The 15831-nt window shown below is 42.6% G+C and overlaps 1 protein-coding gene across 6 annotated transcripts in view; it reads right to left on the bottom strand.

The window, feature by feature from the left end:
- Nucleotides 1-15831, bottom strand: part of ABCG2 (ATP binding cassette subfamily G member 2 (Junior blood group)) — a 140558-nt gene that overhangs the window by 47245 nt on the left and 77482 nt on the right. Inside the window, exons 1-2 of one of the 6 annotated variants that reach the window (XM_030918645.1) lie at nt 15268-15314; nt 12991-13150 (exon numbers count right to left, since the gene is read on the bottom strand). The exons of 2 other annotated variants lie outside the window; for them this stretch is intronic. The gene's annotated coding sequence lies outside the window, so the exon portion shown is untranslated. Of the gene's footprint in view, nt 1-2299; nt 2317-11008; nt 11132-12138; nt 12784-12990; nt 13151-15267; nt 15315-15831 lie in introns of those variants that run through there. 3 more of the 6 variants (XM_030918647.1, XM_010366151.2, XM_030918649.1) reach the window with 3 other exon arrangements.

Here is a 15831-nt window from a genome sequence, read left to right as displayed (position 1 = left end):
GGGCACATCTCAGACAAACCAAGCAGGAAGAAGCTGCTAGAAGAAATGAGTCTGCTTACTGAAGTCACTACTATTTCTGGGCAGATATTTCAGCAGTCTGTCATCTGTCAGCACTTGGGAGACAAAATTTTGTTGGAGTTAAGTGCCTAGCAGAGGAGGAGCCCTGGAAAGAGATCCCAGAAGCATTATGCTTTGGGAATATGGACAAATCAAAAAACCAGCCTCTACTCAATCAAGACGATCTGCTCAGACTGCTAGAAGAAGGTTAAATCCACTCTCTAAGAAGATATCATCCAGATTTTCAATAAAAAATTGCCAGGCATCGGGAATCTTTCTGAATCTGCTGTGATTCTGAGGGCTGCCTGATTCACGAATCATAAGTTTAAAAATAATGAAAAAAAAATTTTACATTGCCAGGCATGCCAAAAAACAGAACCTGATGTTCCAGAAATGAGAAAATGGAAAGAGACCCACAAGTAATCTAGACTGGAGTTAACAGACATTGACATTAAAACAAAAGATTGACGTGTTTAAGAAAATTACAAGACAGACTCTCACCAAGGAACCAAGATTTATAAAAACAAATGAAAATTAAGAATTCAATAGATGAGTTTAACAGCAGCTTTCCTAATTTAGACACAAATTAGGAAAGAGAATTTAGTGAACTGGAAGACTAGTATACAGAAAACATCCAGGATGAAAATTATGAATGATGAAAATTGTTACCATGAAAGGGGGAAAAACCTCCTAATTAAACAGAATGAGAACTACATAAAAGAGCATAACAAACATATGGGATAAGATGAAAAAGCTCTGTCATAAGCATAACCTTAGACCTGAGAGAGGAGAGAAAATGTAGCAAAATGTGTACTTAGAATCAGTATTTGAAGAAATACTGGCCAGTATTTTCCAAAACTGACAAAGCTATCAAGCCATAGATTAAAGAAACCCTAGGAACACCGAAGAGGACAAATACAAAACAAAACAAATCTAGGCATATCATAATAAAACTGCCAAAAACCAAAAGTATCTCCTAATAACTGTTTCTGTAATCCAGAAACATATCATATTTACAAGTCTATTCATTTGGAGCCTGGAAAAGTAAAAACCATTTAAAGACTGACACCCAGCAAATTCAAGGTACATGGCTGCGTTTTAATCTGTGAACACATGAATGGCAATAATTAGCCAAAATTCTATTCTTTTGAAGCATTGAAAGAGAAGGCAGCAGCCCTGTCCTTGAGTTCTGCATATGAGGATTCAACCAATCGCAAATCGAAAATATTTAAAAATAAGCCAGGTGTGGTGGTTCACGCCTGTAATCCCAGCACTTTGGGAGGTCAAGGCAGGCAGATCACTTGAATGCAGGAGTTCGTGACCAGCCTGCACAACATGGTGAAACCCCATCTCTATAAAGAATACAAAAAATTAGCCAGGTATAGTGGTGCACACCCATATTTTCAGCTACTCGGGAGGCTGAGGCAGGAGGATCACTTGAGCCCAGGAGGTGGAGATTTCAGTGAGCCGAGATCACGCCACTGCACTCCCGCCTGGGTGACAGAATAAGACCCCCATCTCAAAAAAAATTAATATTTAAAAATAAATATAAATGGATGGCTGTGTCTGTACAGAACATGTACAGAATTTTTTTATCATTATTTCCTATACAATACAGTATCACAACTATTACCATAACATTTACATTGTATTAGGTATTATAAGTAATCTAGAGATGATTTAATGTATATGGAACAAAGCATGTATGTTATATGCAAATACTATGCCATTTTATATCAGGAACTTAAGTATATGTGGATCTAGGTGTTCGAGGGGAGTCTTGGAACCAATTCCCCAGGGATCTCTAGAGATAACTGCAATGTATGGACTTCACACCTTTACTTTAAAAAGGTTTTAAACCATCTCCCCATATATTCAGAAACCAAAATACACCAATTCCAACACTAGCAATCACTTCTCCTACTGCCATCCCCATTTGATGTTCATTCAGCCACTGAGGACATTTTCTAACCTTCTCTAAAGACTTCTTAAGAGTATTAAATAACTTATTGCTTGAATTTAAATAGCTCACTGACTCAAGATGGAAATTTTAAAGACACTTTTGTGAGGTTTCCACAAATAAAAGGCAACAACTGGAGCTAAAGTACCCAAGAAAGAGTGATCACCCATGCCCATACAAGACAGAGAGTAACACTTATAAATACAATCACAATCTTAGAAGTGCGTGCAGAGAAAGAGTTTGCCTTTATTGTGATAGGGTTAAATGTGTAATTCACATTACTCAGGAGCTGTTTCATTCCTGGCCAGGATTCCAACAATCTTCCTCAGGGAGATGCAGGGCCTTAGTCATTCATGAGTCACAAACCAAGTGATTAGACAGGTATAACCAAGGCACACCATCAAGCTGAAGCACGTTACACCAAAAAGAAAGGAAAAAAACAAACAAACTGTAATTCTAACACCAATATGGAGCAATACACTTACTCTAAGAAAAAAAATACAGTAAGGATTAAATAAAGAAAATATACCAAAACTCAGCACCAGACTCATCTCAAAGTGCCCAGTCTCTAATTAATATAGTATTCTGGGTTTAGGGAACTCTCTAAAAGTAACAACTACCTTTAAGCAAACACCAGTCTTTCCCTATGGTCAGAAGCTTTCTGGTCATGTGTCCTGGTCTCATTGGATTAGCATCATCTTTTTATATCAAGGAAAATACCCCATCATACGACGAGATGCCCCTACAACAAAAATCAACCTCCCACCTGTTGCTGTTTCCTTATTTGCGGAGTACTAGCTAATGCTAATCCGGTTTTTTTTCCTCTTTCTGTGTCCTAGACCCCCTGCCAAGATCTTAAGTAAAAGGAAGCCTCCAAATGGCTTTACACCTTACCTGATCCCAGCCGATTCATGTTATTTGGCCTGATTATGCATTTTAGCCAACTCGAAAAGCCCTTTCAAACAAGACAGAAAGGCTTTGCATATGGAGATTCTTTCCCCAGCTCTGCTGTCCCTTTCCTGCTGGTCTACCTATATTATTCATACCTTGCCTCTCTTGTTGCTTTCTAACTAGCAAGGCCATGTTTTTACTTTTTTTTTTTTGAGATGGAGTTTCATTCTTGTTGCGCAGGCTGGAATGCAATAGCATGATCTCAGCTCACTGCAACTTCCACCTCCCGGGTTCAAGTGATTCTCCTGCCTCAGTCTCCCTAGTAGCTGGGATTACAGGCAGATGCCATGATGCGCAGCTAATTTTTGTATTTTTAGTAGAGATGGAGTTTCACCATGGTAGTCAAGGCTGGTTTCAAACTCCTGACCTCAGGTGATCCACCCGCCTCGGCCTCCCAAAGCACTGGGATTACAGGTGTGAGCCACTGCGCCCGGTGCATTTTTACTTTTTTGAGAAGTTTAACCATTTGTCTTCAATATATGCTGGTACTCTCTTATAAAAATGATAATCTGCATTAAAGATACCATATTTCTCAATTTTTGTTTTACTCTTTATCAAACTCTTAATTGCATAGACGACTCTTTACAATTAGAAAGCTCAAACTGCGCAACTCAAAACAGCATTTACATAGAATGAAAACTGAGAATAGGAAAAAAAAAAGTACACAGGTAGAGCCTAAAGTCTTCAGCCTGCCACCTGCCCAGCTGGAACTACTGCATATGTTGGTAGAAGCCAAGATAGCCTCAAGTTGAGAATTCCAGACTCTACTCTTCCTTTTTTTTCCCTAGGATGCCACTAGTATAGGAAGATGCACTCTACCTCATAGCCATAGGGCATGTTGCATAAATTACATACCTCTTTAAACTGTTTACTGAGGTTAATCTCAAAAGATAACAATCCTGAGCAGTCAAATCACTGTCAGGCGACTGTGACAAACTTAGCAGCGGAAAGGAAAAGGAACACAAAATCTGAAGTTTAACTTACATAAATTGTATCTTGTCTTTAAAAGATATTATGGTGTTTTATTGCCTTTAAAAGGTTGATGCATGGGCTTTCATGTTATCTCCAATTTGACAGATTTGTCCTGAGAGGTCCTGTGTTGATTATATTCAGGCCCAAAGCCTCCTTGCATGGTGGTTTCAGAGTTAAACTGGCTAGGTGCTCTAGGACCTCCACATTATGGCAGCACAGTGATCTGGAGAACACAGCCTGATTCCTGACAGACAGGAAGAAACCACATCACAGAAGGGCTCAGTGAGAAGCCACTGAGGCTTTTTAATCAGGAAAGGCTCACAACACTAATGATGTTTATAAAGGAACACTCTGGGTTAGGCCAGGTGTGGTGGTTCTCGCCTGTAATCTCAGCCTTTTGGACAGCCGAGGTGAGCAGATTACTTGAGGTCAGGAGTTTGAGACCAGCCTGGCCAACATGGTGAAACCCCATCTCTACTAAAAATACAAAAATTAGCCGAGCATGGTGGTGTGCGTTTGTGATACCAGCTACTCGGGAGGCTGAGGCAGGAGAATTGCTTGAGTTCCGGAGGCAGACATTGCAGTGAGCCAAGATCGCGCCGCTGCACTCCAGCCTGGGCAACAGAGCAAGACTCTGTCTCAGTAAATAAATAAATAAAGGAACACTTTGTTGAGTGGAGAATAACAGAAGGGAGAGGCAAGTGTGGAAGCAAGAACTAGCGGGGAGGTAACTGCAAAAACCCTGGGGAGCCATGTTTGGATAAGAGAGGCAATGACAGAGGGGACATCAAAGGTTAAGGTTTTGAGAGGGATGAACTTTTGTTAAATCAGAACCACAACCAAGACTCTCATAGATGACAAACCTGCCCACCCTCCTTGGGTCTTCAGTTTGCAACAATGTATCGCTGTTAGGTTTTCTTAAATGTTACTTTAGAGAAGAAAAAATCCTTCTCCATCTCCCCTGTGGGTTCTCTATCTGGGGCCCTAGAAATTAAACTGGCAAAAGACAGGTTAATATGACCAAAAAAAAAAAGTTTCCTTACACAAGTAAGTGTGGAAGTTTCATAAACAAATCAGACTCTAGGACAAGTCCAGATGATTGAGACTTTTTTTTTTTGAGACAGAGTCTCACTCTGTTGCCCAGGATGGAGTGCAGTGGTGCAACCTTGGCTCACTGCAACCTCTGCCTCCCAGATTCAAGCAATTCTCCTGCCTCAGCCTCCCAAGTAGGTGGAATTAGAGGCGCCCGCCACCACACCTGGCTAATTTTTGTATTTTTAGTAGAGATGGGGGTTTCACCATGTTGGTCAGGCTGGTCTTGAACTCCTGACCTCAGGTGATCCACCTGCCTCGGCCTCCCAAAGTGCTAGGATGACAGACATGAGCCACCATGCCCGGCGATTAAGACTTACATACAAATTTCAGGCTAAAGAAAAAGGGGTTTAAGGTTTCTGGGGACAAGTCACGGCAAGGGAAGGGAAGAGATGGGAAGGAAAGGTATGGTAAATAAGGGCTGCCTTGGTATGCAGTTAAGTCCCTCTCAGGTGAAAAAAGCTATCTTGGAGAGACACCTTTACAAATGGGAATTTTATTTATAAATGTATATTTCCTTTATAACATAATAAATTTATACTTTTTTGGCATTTAGGGTGAGGTAGAACTTTTCAAGGATCCAGGGGTTCTCAATGGCCTTTAGCTCAAAATAAGCCAAATGCCAAGTACAGGAAAGAATTATTTCAAGCGCAAAGAAGCAAAGATAAACCCTTGTACCTTTTGCATAATTAATTAACTGGAATAGATTTTACCAAGAGAACTTTAGCTAAAAATCCCAAAACCAGACAAGTTACCCAAAGACAGTCAAAAGAACATACTCCATCTATGTAGGGAAATAGTGAGAAGACCCAGGGGTAAAGGTGAAAAGCCTACAGAGCCTGGTGATAGCTGGTTGTCCAACACAGAATTTCAGTTCAGGCATATTTTGGGGTGGCATTTTCCAATACCCTTCGCTAGAGACCCACATTCACTTGAGCATCCAAGTGTGAGCTGTATTCAGAGTGGCATCAATGGACATAAAATATCATATACAGTTTTAAAGTCTAATATCTTGGTGGCTGTAATAAGTTTCAAAATCCATAAAGATCTTTCCCCTTGACCTCCCTGTCCCTTGACCTCTCCCTTAATGATCCTGACCTCCCTGCTACATTAGCCAGGCATTCTCCCACCTTGTCACTGTGAATAAAGACACTCTCTCCTCACTCCCATCTTTTCAGCTTGCTCCCTCCAGTTATCAGAGGCTCTTGTTAACAGAGACTCTCTATTCCCATGAGATGAGAGAGAGAAGGAAGGAAGGGAGGGAGGGAAGGAAAGAAAGCAGGAAGAAAGAAAGTAAAAAAGAAAACTAAAAGAATTCATTTAACCAGCCTGACCAACATGGAGAAACCCTGTCTCTACTAAAAATACAAAATTAGCTGGGCATGGTAGTTTATGCCTGTAACCCCAGCTGCTCGGGAGGCTGAGGCAGGACAATGGCTTGAACCCGGGAGGCAGAGATTGCGGTGAGCTGAGATCACGCCATTGCACTCCAGTCTGGGCAACAAGAGCTAAACTCTGTCTCAAATAATAATAATAATTCAATATTTACTAGGCTTCTTTATCTGGCAGGCACTGGACTTACAGGAGTGAACAAAACAAAACAACAGATAACCATCCCTGCCCTCAGTGAGGTTACATATGAAAAGTATCAGTCAACAATGCTATGGAGAAAAAAAATTAAAAGCAAAAGAGGAAGGGTGGGCCAGAAATGGTGGCTCAGGCCTGTAATCCCAGCACTTTGGGAGGCTGAGGTGGGTGGATTGCTTGAGGCCTGGAGTTTGGAGATCAGTCTGGATGATATGATGAAACTCCATCTCTATTAAATATACACACCTGTATATTTATACAGGTGGCACACACCTGTAATTCTAGCTACTTGGGAGGCTGAGGCACAAGAATTGCTGGAACCCGGGAGGCAGAGATTGCAGTGAGCCAAGATCACACCAATGCACTCCAACCTGGGTAACAGAGGTGGCCACGGAAGGCCTTTCCAATGAGACCCTCGAGCAGAGCTCTGAGGGTGGCGTTCTGGAGGAGCAGTATATGTCCAAGTGCTAGTCTAAGGAACAGCAAAGAGGCCAGTGAGGATGAAGCAGAATAAGGGAGGGTATGAGAGCAGGAACTCAGGTTGTATCTACCACTGACCATGGGAAGGACTTTGGCTCTGATCTAAATGACACTGGAAGGCAAAGGAAAGTTCTGAGCGAAGAAATGATATCATCCATGTTTAAAGCAGGGGTGTCCAATCTTTTGGCTTCCCTGGGCCACACTGGAAGAATTGTCTTGGGCCACATATAAAATACACTAACATTAACAATAGCTGATGAGCTAAAAAAAAAAATCACATAATGTTTTAAGGAAGTTTACTAATTTGTGTTGGGCTGCATTCAAAGCCATCCTGGGCCACATGCAGGTTGGACAAGCTTGGTTTAAAGGATCACTCTGACTTTGGTCACGGTTATGGACAACGCAGGGAGACCACATAAGAGTCCACCGTAATAATATCAAGAGCCAAGGTGAGGACACTGTCCTGCACCTCTCCCTCCGTAGACTATGAGAGCTCCTGAAGCCTATTTATCTGTGCATGTTCTGCAAAATCGCCTGTCCCAAACAATTCTATTTCCAGACCTCCTCTAACACTGCCCAAACTGGGAAAACAAGGCCAAAAATAAACGACAGTGGTTTAGCTTCAGGCCCACAGGAACTGAATAACTCATTTACATTTAAGAGGGGACTGACAGAGAAGCCTCTATGAATTTAAATAAAAGGAGTAGTGACTGGGGATAGAAGACATAGGGAGGAGGACAGTGGCAGAAGCTCTGGGGAAGTCATCACCCTTTCTCTTCTCCCTTTGCAAGGCTGACTCCAGGCACTGTGGGAAGATTAGCAGCAGTGAGGTGGGTGATTAGAAAAGTTTGGAATCCTTAGACCCCAGGGGGAAACAAGAGGAACAGGCAAAATCAAGTTGACTGTGAGTTAGATTTACCCAAAACCACACAGCACTGTGCCTACAACCCAGTTCTTCTTCTCTATGAGTCTAGTACATGTCGACTACATAAAGATCAATATCCCTGCTCCCTTCCAGTTTGTAATTCAATCATCAGAATTGCAATAAAAATTATGAACAGAGGCCGGGCACGGTGGCTCACGCCTGTAATTCCAATGCTTTGAGGGACCAAGTTGGGTGGATCACGAGGTCAGGAGATCGAGACCATCCTGGCTAACATGGTGAAACCCGTCTCTACTAAAATACAAAAAATTAGCTGGGCGTGGTGGCGGGTGCCTGTAGTCCCAGCTGCTGGGGAGGCTGAGGCAAGAGAATGGTGTGAACCCAGGAGTTGGAGGATGCAGTGAGCTGAGATCATGCCACTGCACTCCAGCCTGGGCAACAGATCGAGACTCCGTACCAAAAAAAAAAATTATGAACAGAAAATTAGATGTGAGCAGCAGCATTACTTCTCAAAATTCTGAGACCTACAGTAAAAAACATCATGATCCAGCATACAAAGATAGAAAAGAAGGAGCATGTAATGTGTGTATACTCCAAAATCATAGAAGGGCTCATTAATTATTACAAGGGATCCTCTCTCTAATCCATGGGTACAGTTACCATCTCAGACCAAATAATGCCTCATTATAAACACAGTATTTCTTCATTGCTAGTATGACTAACACACATATGGATCTCAAATCTTTTTCTCACTGTGAATTCAATCAACAGTTACCAAAATTATAATATTAGGATGTAGTTTAAGCTACTCAGCTAATAAAATGATCCCAGTTTCTGACCAGAGCCTAATAAATAGAAGCTCACATGCACATTATTTGTTTTGGAAACACTGACAGGGTTTTATTTGAGAAAAAAATGGGAGCTTTAAAAAATTCCTAAATACTACCAATTTCATTTCTTTCCCAAAAGAGACAGAATCCAAATTGGCTAATACAGTCAGGTCCTCTATAATGTTTAAACTTTAAGGTAATACTAATCTTTTCAGACTTAGCATTTGCTAAGTCACAAACTTTTTATTAAACATAAAAAGCTCAAAAGTAACTCTAGGCCGGGCGCGGTGGCTCACACCTGTATTCCCAACACTTAGGGAGGCCGAGGCGGGTGGATCACCTAGGTCAGGAGTTCAAGACCAGCCTGGCCAACATGGCAAAACCCCGTCACTACTAACAACATAAAAAATTAGCTGGGTGTGGTGGCACATGCCTGTAATTCCTGCTACTCAGGAGGCTGAGGAAGGAGAATTTCTTGAACCCAGGAAGCGGAGGTTGCAATCAGCCGAGATTGCACCACTGCACCCCAGCCTGGGCGACAGAGCAAGACTCCATCTCAAAAAAAAAAAAAAGAACTCTAACAGAACATCCAGTGTCCAGATCTTAGCTTCCAATACTACTCTAAAGCAAAATAACCCCAGTGCCTTGGAGAAATGGATCATTCCAACGTTGGGACATGGAAAATACAAAGTAAGCCTGAGCATTCTCTGATGCCAGAAATCAGGAAATGCATTAAAAAAGAAAAAGACTCCAGGCATGGTGGCTCATACCTGTAATCCCAGCACTTTGGGAGGCTGAAGCGGGCAGATCACTTGAGTCTAGGAGTTTGAGACCAGCCTGACCAGATGGAAAACCCCGTCTCTACTGAAAAACACAAAAAGTAGCCAGGTGTGGTGTTACATACCTATAATCCCAGCTACTTGGTAGGCTGAGGCACAAGAATCGCTAGAGCCTGGGAGACAGAGGGTGCAATGAGCCGAGATCATGCCACTGCACTCCAGTCTGAGCAACAAAGACTCCATCTCGAAAGAAAAAAAAAAAAAAAAGAAGAAGAAGAAGAAAAAAGAAAAAGCAAGTGTATGTCAAAGTGGCACAGGCGCCAGCCTGAAAAAGGTCCCAGTGGTGAAAGCCAGAACAATTTGAGCAGCAGATTAAATACTGATAATATTGGATTATAAGCCATATAACAAAACAAATATCCATGAGCCCGTACTGATACAAATAACTGAATCAATGAACAGAAGAGAAGGGTCAACTCTTCCCTACAGAAGGGAATTTTAATTAAAAAATGTAGAAGGGCTGGGCACAGTGGCTCATGCCTGTAATCCCAACACTTTGGGAGGCCGAGGCGGGTGGATCACAAGGTCAGGAGTTCGAGACTGGCCTGGCCAATATGGTGAAACCCTGTTTCTACTAAAAATATAAAAATTAGCCAGGCATGGTGATGTGTGCCTGTAATCCCAGCCACTTGGAAGGCTGAGGCAGGAGAATTGCTGAACCCAGGGAGACGGAAGTTGCAGTGAGCCTAAATTGTGCCACGGCACTCTAGCCCGGGTGACAAAATGAGACTCCATCTCAAAAAAAAGAAAAAAAAAAAAAAAAAAACTAAACAACATGCTCCACATATGGATGCTTAAATTAATGAATAAAAGTTTAAGGAGAAATGGCAGTTCAAGTTTCTCTCCCAAGATCTCAAATACAAAGGGAACCTGGCAAACAGATTAACATCATAGGTAATAAGAAGTATCGGCTAGGGCACGGTGGCTCACGCCTGTAATCCCAGCACTTTGGGAGGCCAAGGCAGGAGGATCACTAGAGGTTAGGAGTTTGAGACCAGCCTGGCCAACATGAAACCCATCTCTACTAAAAATATAAAAAAATTAGCCGGGTGTGGTGGCAGGCACCTGTAATCCCAGGTACTCAGGAGACTGAGGCAGGAGAATCACTGGAACCTGGGAGGCAAAGGTTGCAGTGAGCCGAGATCGAGCCACTGAACTCCAGTCCGGGCAATAAAGCATGATTCAGTCTCAAAAAAAAAAAAAAAAAAAAGGATTGACATCATGTACCCAATATGACATACTGAGATGGAAACTTTACTTCTGTGACATTTTTCCCTAAAATGTAGAACATTCATCTAAACATGACAGTAAACATCAAACAAATACAAATTGAGGGGCATTCTACAAATTAACTGACCGGGTCTTCTTCAATAGTGTCAAGGTCCATGAAAAAACAATGAAAGGCTGAGGAACTGTCACAGATCAGAGAAAATTAAGGATATTTAGCAGTTAAATGCAAAGTGAGATCATCGATTGGATCCTGGGCAAAAAAAAGACAGTGGAAAGACAAGTGAAATCCAAATAAAGTCTGTAGTTTAGTTTATTGTATTATAGTGGCATGCCCATGTTACTAGTTTTGGCCCCTGTTATGCATGATATTATGGAAACTCTCTGTACTATTTTTTTGCAAATTTTCAGTAACTCTCAAATTATTTCACAATTAAAAGTTATTATAAGATAAACAATAAAATAATCAACATCTTTCAATGTTTATAACAGAAGTGTAATGTTAGACTTAACATGCCATCTTTGTCATTGAAACCTTCCTCACCAAGATCTATACAATTCAGTCAAAGATGTACTCTGAAAGCACTGTTTTGTAAAGAATATCAGTCAAAAACATCTCTTCCTTACTACTCTGGTATATTTATTTATGACTAGCTGAAATTCAAATAATAAGAGAGTTGTAAGATCCTCCTAAAAACCAAGTTTTAGGGGATATCTCTAGCACTGAGAGGGAAGTAAGAACACTCAACTATCCACAGAAAATTACAAAAGGGAGTTCAATAATTCTTTAGCAGACCATCCAAAGCTTTAAAGGGACTGAGCAATAATTTGTCATTTACCTATTCCCAGAAGATAAAGGGGATAGGTAAATGACAATATGTTGGTCAACTCCTTTAAAATATTAACATTAACAAATGTTTCCTCCCCCTGTAGTAACTTCCGTGCTCAGTGGGTTTTTATCTATCCAATATCAACTTTAGCTTCATACATTTGGAGAAAGGCCAAGAGTTTTACCAACCCACACTTAACACACTATAGGAGCCGGAATCAGTTTGCACCAGAGCATCATTTTCTGAAAAACCACTTTGAATTATCAGTTTTAAACTGCATACCTACTTTCAAATGAAACTGTGAGAGGCTAAAAAACTCAGTCATCTCGTTTCAGCGGTTATCTGTTTTCTAACAAATATATATATACAACGCCTATCCACCTTTCCAGACACACACTCTCAGCGCAATTGGCTTTTACCATTTACTCACTCAGCTTAATAGAGCTCGGTCTTAACCAAGGGCTCAGGATCTCAGGATGTGCGGGCTCAGAGGCAGAGCTTTAACACTTATTGATGTAAATGTTGGGATGAGTCAGCTGGACCTTCCAAACAAACCCTAAAGCAGCAGTTTCCGCTTAACAAGGCCACCGAGCTTGGGCACGGTGCGTTGCCCAATCCTCCTCAGCTCCTCTCCAGGCTGCCTCCTTGCCGCGTCTCTCAATCTCAGTGGGAGTGGCGGGCACTGCCTCTTCCCTCCTGCACGCCCAGAACCGTTTGTGTGGGCACAGCACACAGCCCGCGCGCTGCACAACCCCTTCGCCGGACCACACCCGGCGCCACTCAGCGCTTCCCTGGCGCGGCGGCCGGCGCGGGAGGCGCTGCAGCTCCAGGTCACGATAGCAGCCGGCGGTTGGCGGCCTCGGGAGACCCGGACCTCGAGAGAACGAGCTCAGGCAGTGCAGACGCGAACTTCCTATCCCGCGCCTCGGGCTATGGAGGGCCAGAGCTGAGCGCTATGGAGGGCCAGAGCTGAGAGCTATGGCCCCTCCCCAGCGCCCCGGGTTTCCCTGGGTCGGGGTTCGCGGGCGGGGACGAGGCGCGGCCCAGTCTGCCTGGCCGCGATAAGCGCCCTGGGACCCGGCTGAAAGCGCCCACGTGTCCCGCGGCGCTGAGCCGCCAGCTGGACGGGAACCACCGCCCTCCCGCGGGGCTAGGGTCACCCTGCCGGGACACGCAAGGAAAAGCCAAACATTCCCGCCTCCGAGATCGAACGAATGGACCGGGGTGATTTAACTACGAGAATCACCCGGCGCTCTTTGGGCTGATCAATACCTCGTCTCACCTAGATGGGTTTGGTCGCCGCCACTGGCCGGAGCGCCGAAGCACCGGGGACGCTGACACACAGGTTGTCCAGTCACAAGCGCTGCTCGCCCCCAGAGCAAGTTAAATGGGTGGTTTCTGGTGAATGGCTTCTGAGAAAGTGGATGCTTGCGCCCCAGGGCCTTAAAAAATCAGATCAGGGACTGAATCTAACCCGGAGAGGGAAAGGGGAGAAACTTACTAAATGAAAATATTACCATAGTTTAAATGTTATTCTTTATACTCCTGTGACTGACATACTTCTGTGCAATATTCTGATGGTGTGGAAAGGCTGGAAAGTGATTGCGCATGTTCAGGAAACGGGCCATCAGGTTGTGTGAGTGTAGCCATCCCAACATCTATCTGCTGCGTCTGCCCTAGGAAATTAGTACCTGCATGCAGGTATTTCCTGGTTTGCATTTACAAACAAAAATCATAATATCATTTAAGTTGTTTAAATCAACACTAGGAATAACTATTAATGGTTCACTCAATGCAGGAAAGCTTTAGCTAGGAAGCCTATATAAGAAAATTGACTATACGTAATTTTTTAAAAAAAATTTAAAAATACCATACCGCATGCTTTTTAAAAGAACTTTAAGGTAAAGTTATTCTTTTGAATTAATTTCTGTCAGTTTCAAGACCCTTAAAGACCCATATAGAAATATATATTAGTCGTACTTTATTTTAAGACAAAATTAAGGCCAGCGCGGCTGCTCATGCCTGTAATCCCGGCACTTTGGGAGGCTGACACAGGCAGATCGCTTGAGGCCAGGAGTTCGAGACCAGCCTGGCCAACATGGTGAAACCCTGCGTCTACTAAAAATACAAAAGTTAGCTGGGTGTGGTGACGAGGCTGTAATTCCAGCTACTCGCGAGGCTGAGGAACGAGAAGCGCTTGAACACAGGAGGCAGAGGTTGCAATGACCCGAGATCCCACCACTGCACTCCAGCCTGGGCCACAGAGACTGTCTCAAGAAAAAAAAAAAAAAAAAAAACCCAAGATAAAGTTTTCAGACCTGGCAGTTAATAACTGTTTGCAAAAACTGAAAAATCTTCAAAGAATAAATTTTAATTTTCTTTTTAGCTCACCCAGATAAATGAAAAGAATAAAATTTTATGATACCAGAAAAAATGAAAACATTTCAAGCAAGATCTGAAGGCACTGCAGGAGGCGACTGAACAAAAACGGAGAAAACACACATGAAACTGCTGTGCACATTTTAAAAAATGGATACTTAGTTGAATATAGCATTTTGTAATTATGCAAAATAAAAACAAATCAAAACCCTGTACATAGAGACCAGGCACGGTGGCTCACGCCTGTAATCCTAGAACTTTGGGAGGCCGAGGCGGGTGGTCACCTGATGTCAGGAGTTCGAGACCAGCCTGGCCAAACGGTGAAACCCTTCTCTACTAAAAATACAAAATTAGACCTGGCGCTGTGGCTCACGCCTGTAATCCTAGCACTTTGGGAGGCCAAGTCGGGCAGATCACCTGAGGTCAGAAGATCGAGACCATCCTGGCTAACACGGTGAAACCCCGCCTCTACTAAACACACACACACACACAAATTAGCCGGGCGTGATGGCGGGCGCCTGTAGTCCCAGCTACTCAGGAGGCTGAGGCTGGAGAATGGCGTGAACCCGGGAGGCGGAGCTTGCGGTGAGCCAAGATCGCGCCACTGCACTCCAGCCTGGGCGACAGAGCGAGACTATCTCAAAAAAAAAAAAAAAAAAAAAAAAAAAAAAAAAAAAAAATTAGCCAGGCATGGTGGCGCATGACTGTAATCCCAGCTACTCAGGAGGCTGAGGCAGGAGAATCGCTGGAGCCAGGGAGATGGAGGCTGCAGTGAGCCAAGATCATGCCACTGCCAAGATCATGCCAATGCCTGTCACTGGGTGACAATGCAAGACTCCATGTCAAGAAAACAAACAAACAAAAAAACCTATACATAGAAAATTGCTGGGCAAGGAGTGGCGCTCACTCCTGTAATCCCAACACTTTGGGAGGCAGAGGCGAAATAATTGCTTGAGCCCAAGTATTCAAGACCAGCCTGGGCAAGATAGTGAGACCCTATCTATATTTTAAAAAAATCTAATTACACTGGGTGTGGTGGCTCACACTTGTAATCACAGCACTTTGGGAGGAGACCAGAGGATTGCTTGAGCCCAAGAATTCGAGACCAGCCTAAGCAACACAGGGAGTCCTTGTCTCTACAAAAATTTTTTAAAACTTAGCTGGATGTGATGGCACATACCTGTGGACCCAGCTATTTGGGGGGCTGAGGTGGAAGGATTGCTTGAGCCCCTGGGTTCAAGGCTGCAGTGAACCATGATCAGAGTGAGACCCCACTCTAAAAAAAAAAAGAAAGAAAATAGCAGGAAAGTGTTCATTTGTTCTAGGTAGTAACATGGAATGTCTTTTATCTTGTATTTTAGTATAATTTTCTAAATTTTATGTAACAAATTTTATGTAACAAATTTAGAAAACTATAAATTTTATAATGAAAAAATGGATTTTGTTTAAAAGTAAAATAAACTGATAAAATAAACATATAAAGACACATGACAATACTTAGAGTCTTATCCTCACTTGAAATAGGACTAAACCTATAAAAAATTCTTCCTTACTTTTAGTCTAATTTTAAAAATATTTTAGATTGTGATGTTTCATATTTATGGGTCGGTTTATTTGCTAAATAAAGTTATATTAGGAGGCAGTGGAAAATTTTTAAAAAATTAAAAATAAAGTTATATTAGTTCCTAACCTCATCCTAATACTTTATCAAATTCTATTTGATAAGTTCAGATTAAAACCAGCA

Source organism: Rhinopithecus roxellana, chromosome 2 (assembly GCF_007565055.1).
Source record: "Rhinopithecus roxellana isolate Shanxi Qingling chromosome 2, ASM756505v1, whole genome shotgun sequence".
Taxonomy (NCBI): Eukaryota; Metazoa; Chordata; class Mammalia; order Primates; family Cercopithecidae; genus Rhinopithecus; species Rhinopithecus roxellana.
This window is presented reverse-complemented; position numbering and strand designations above follow the sequence as displayed.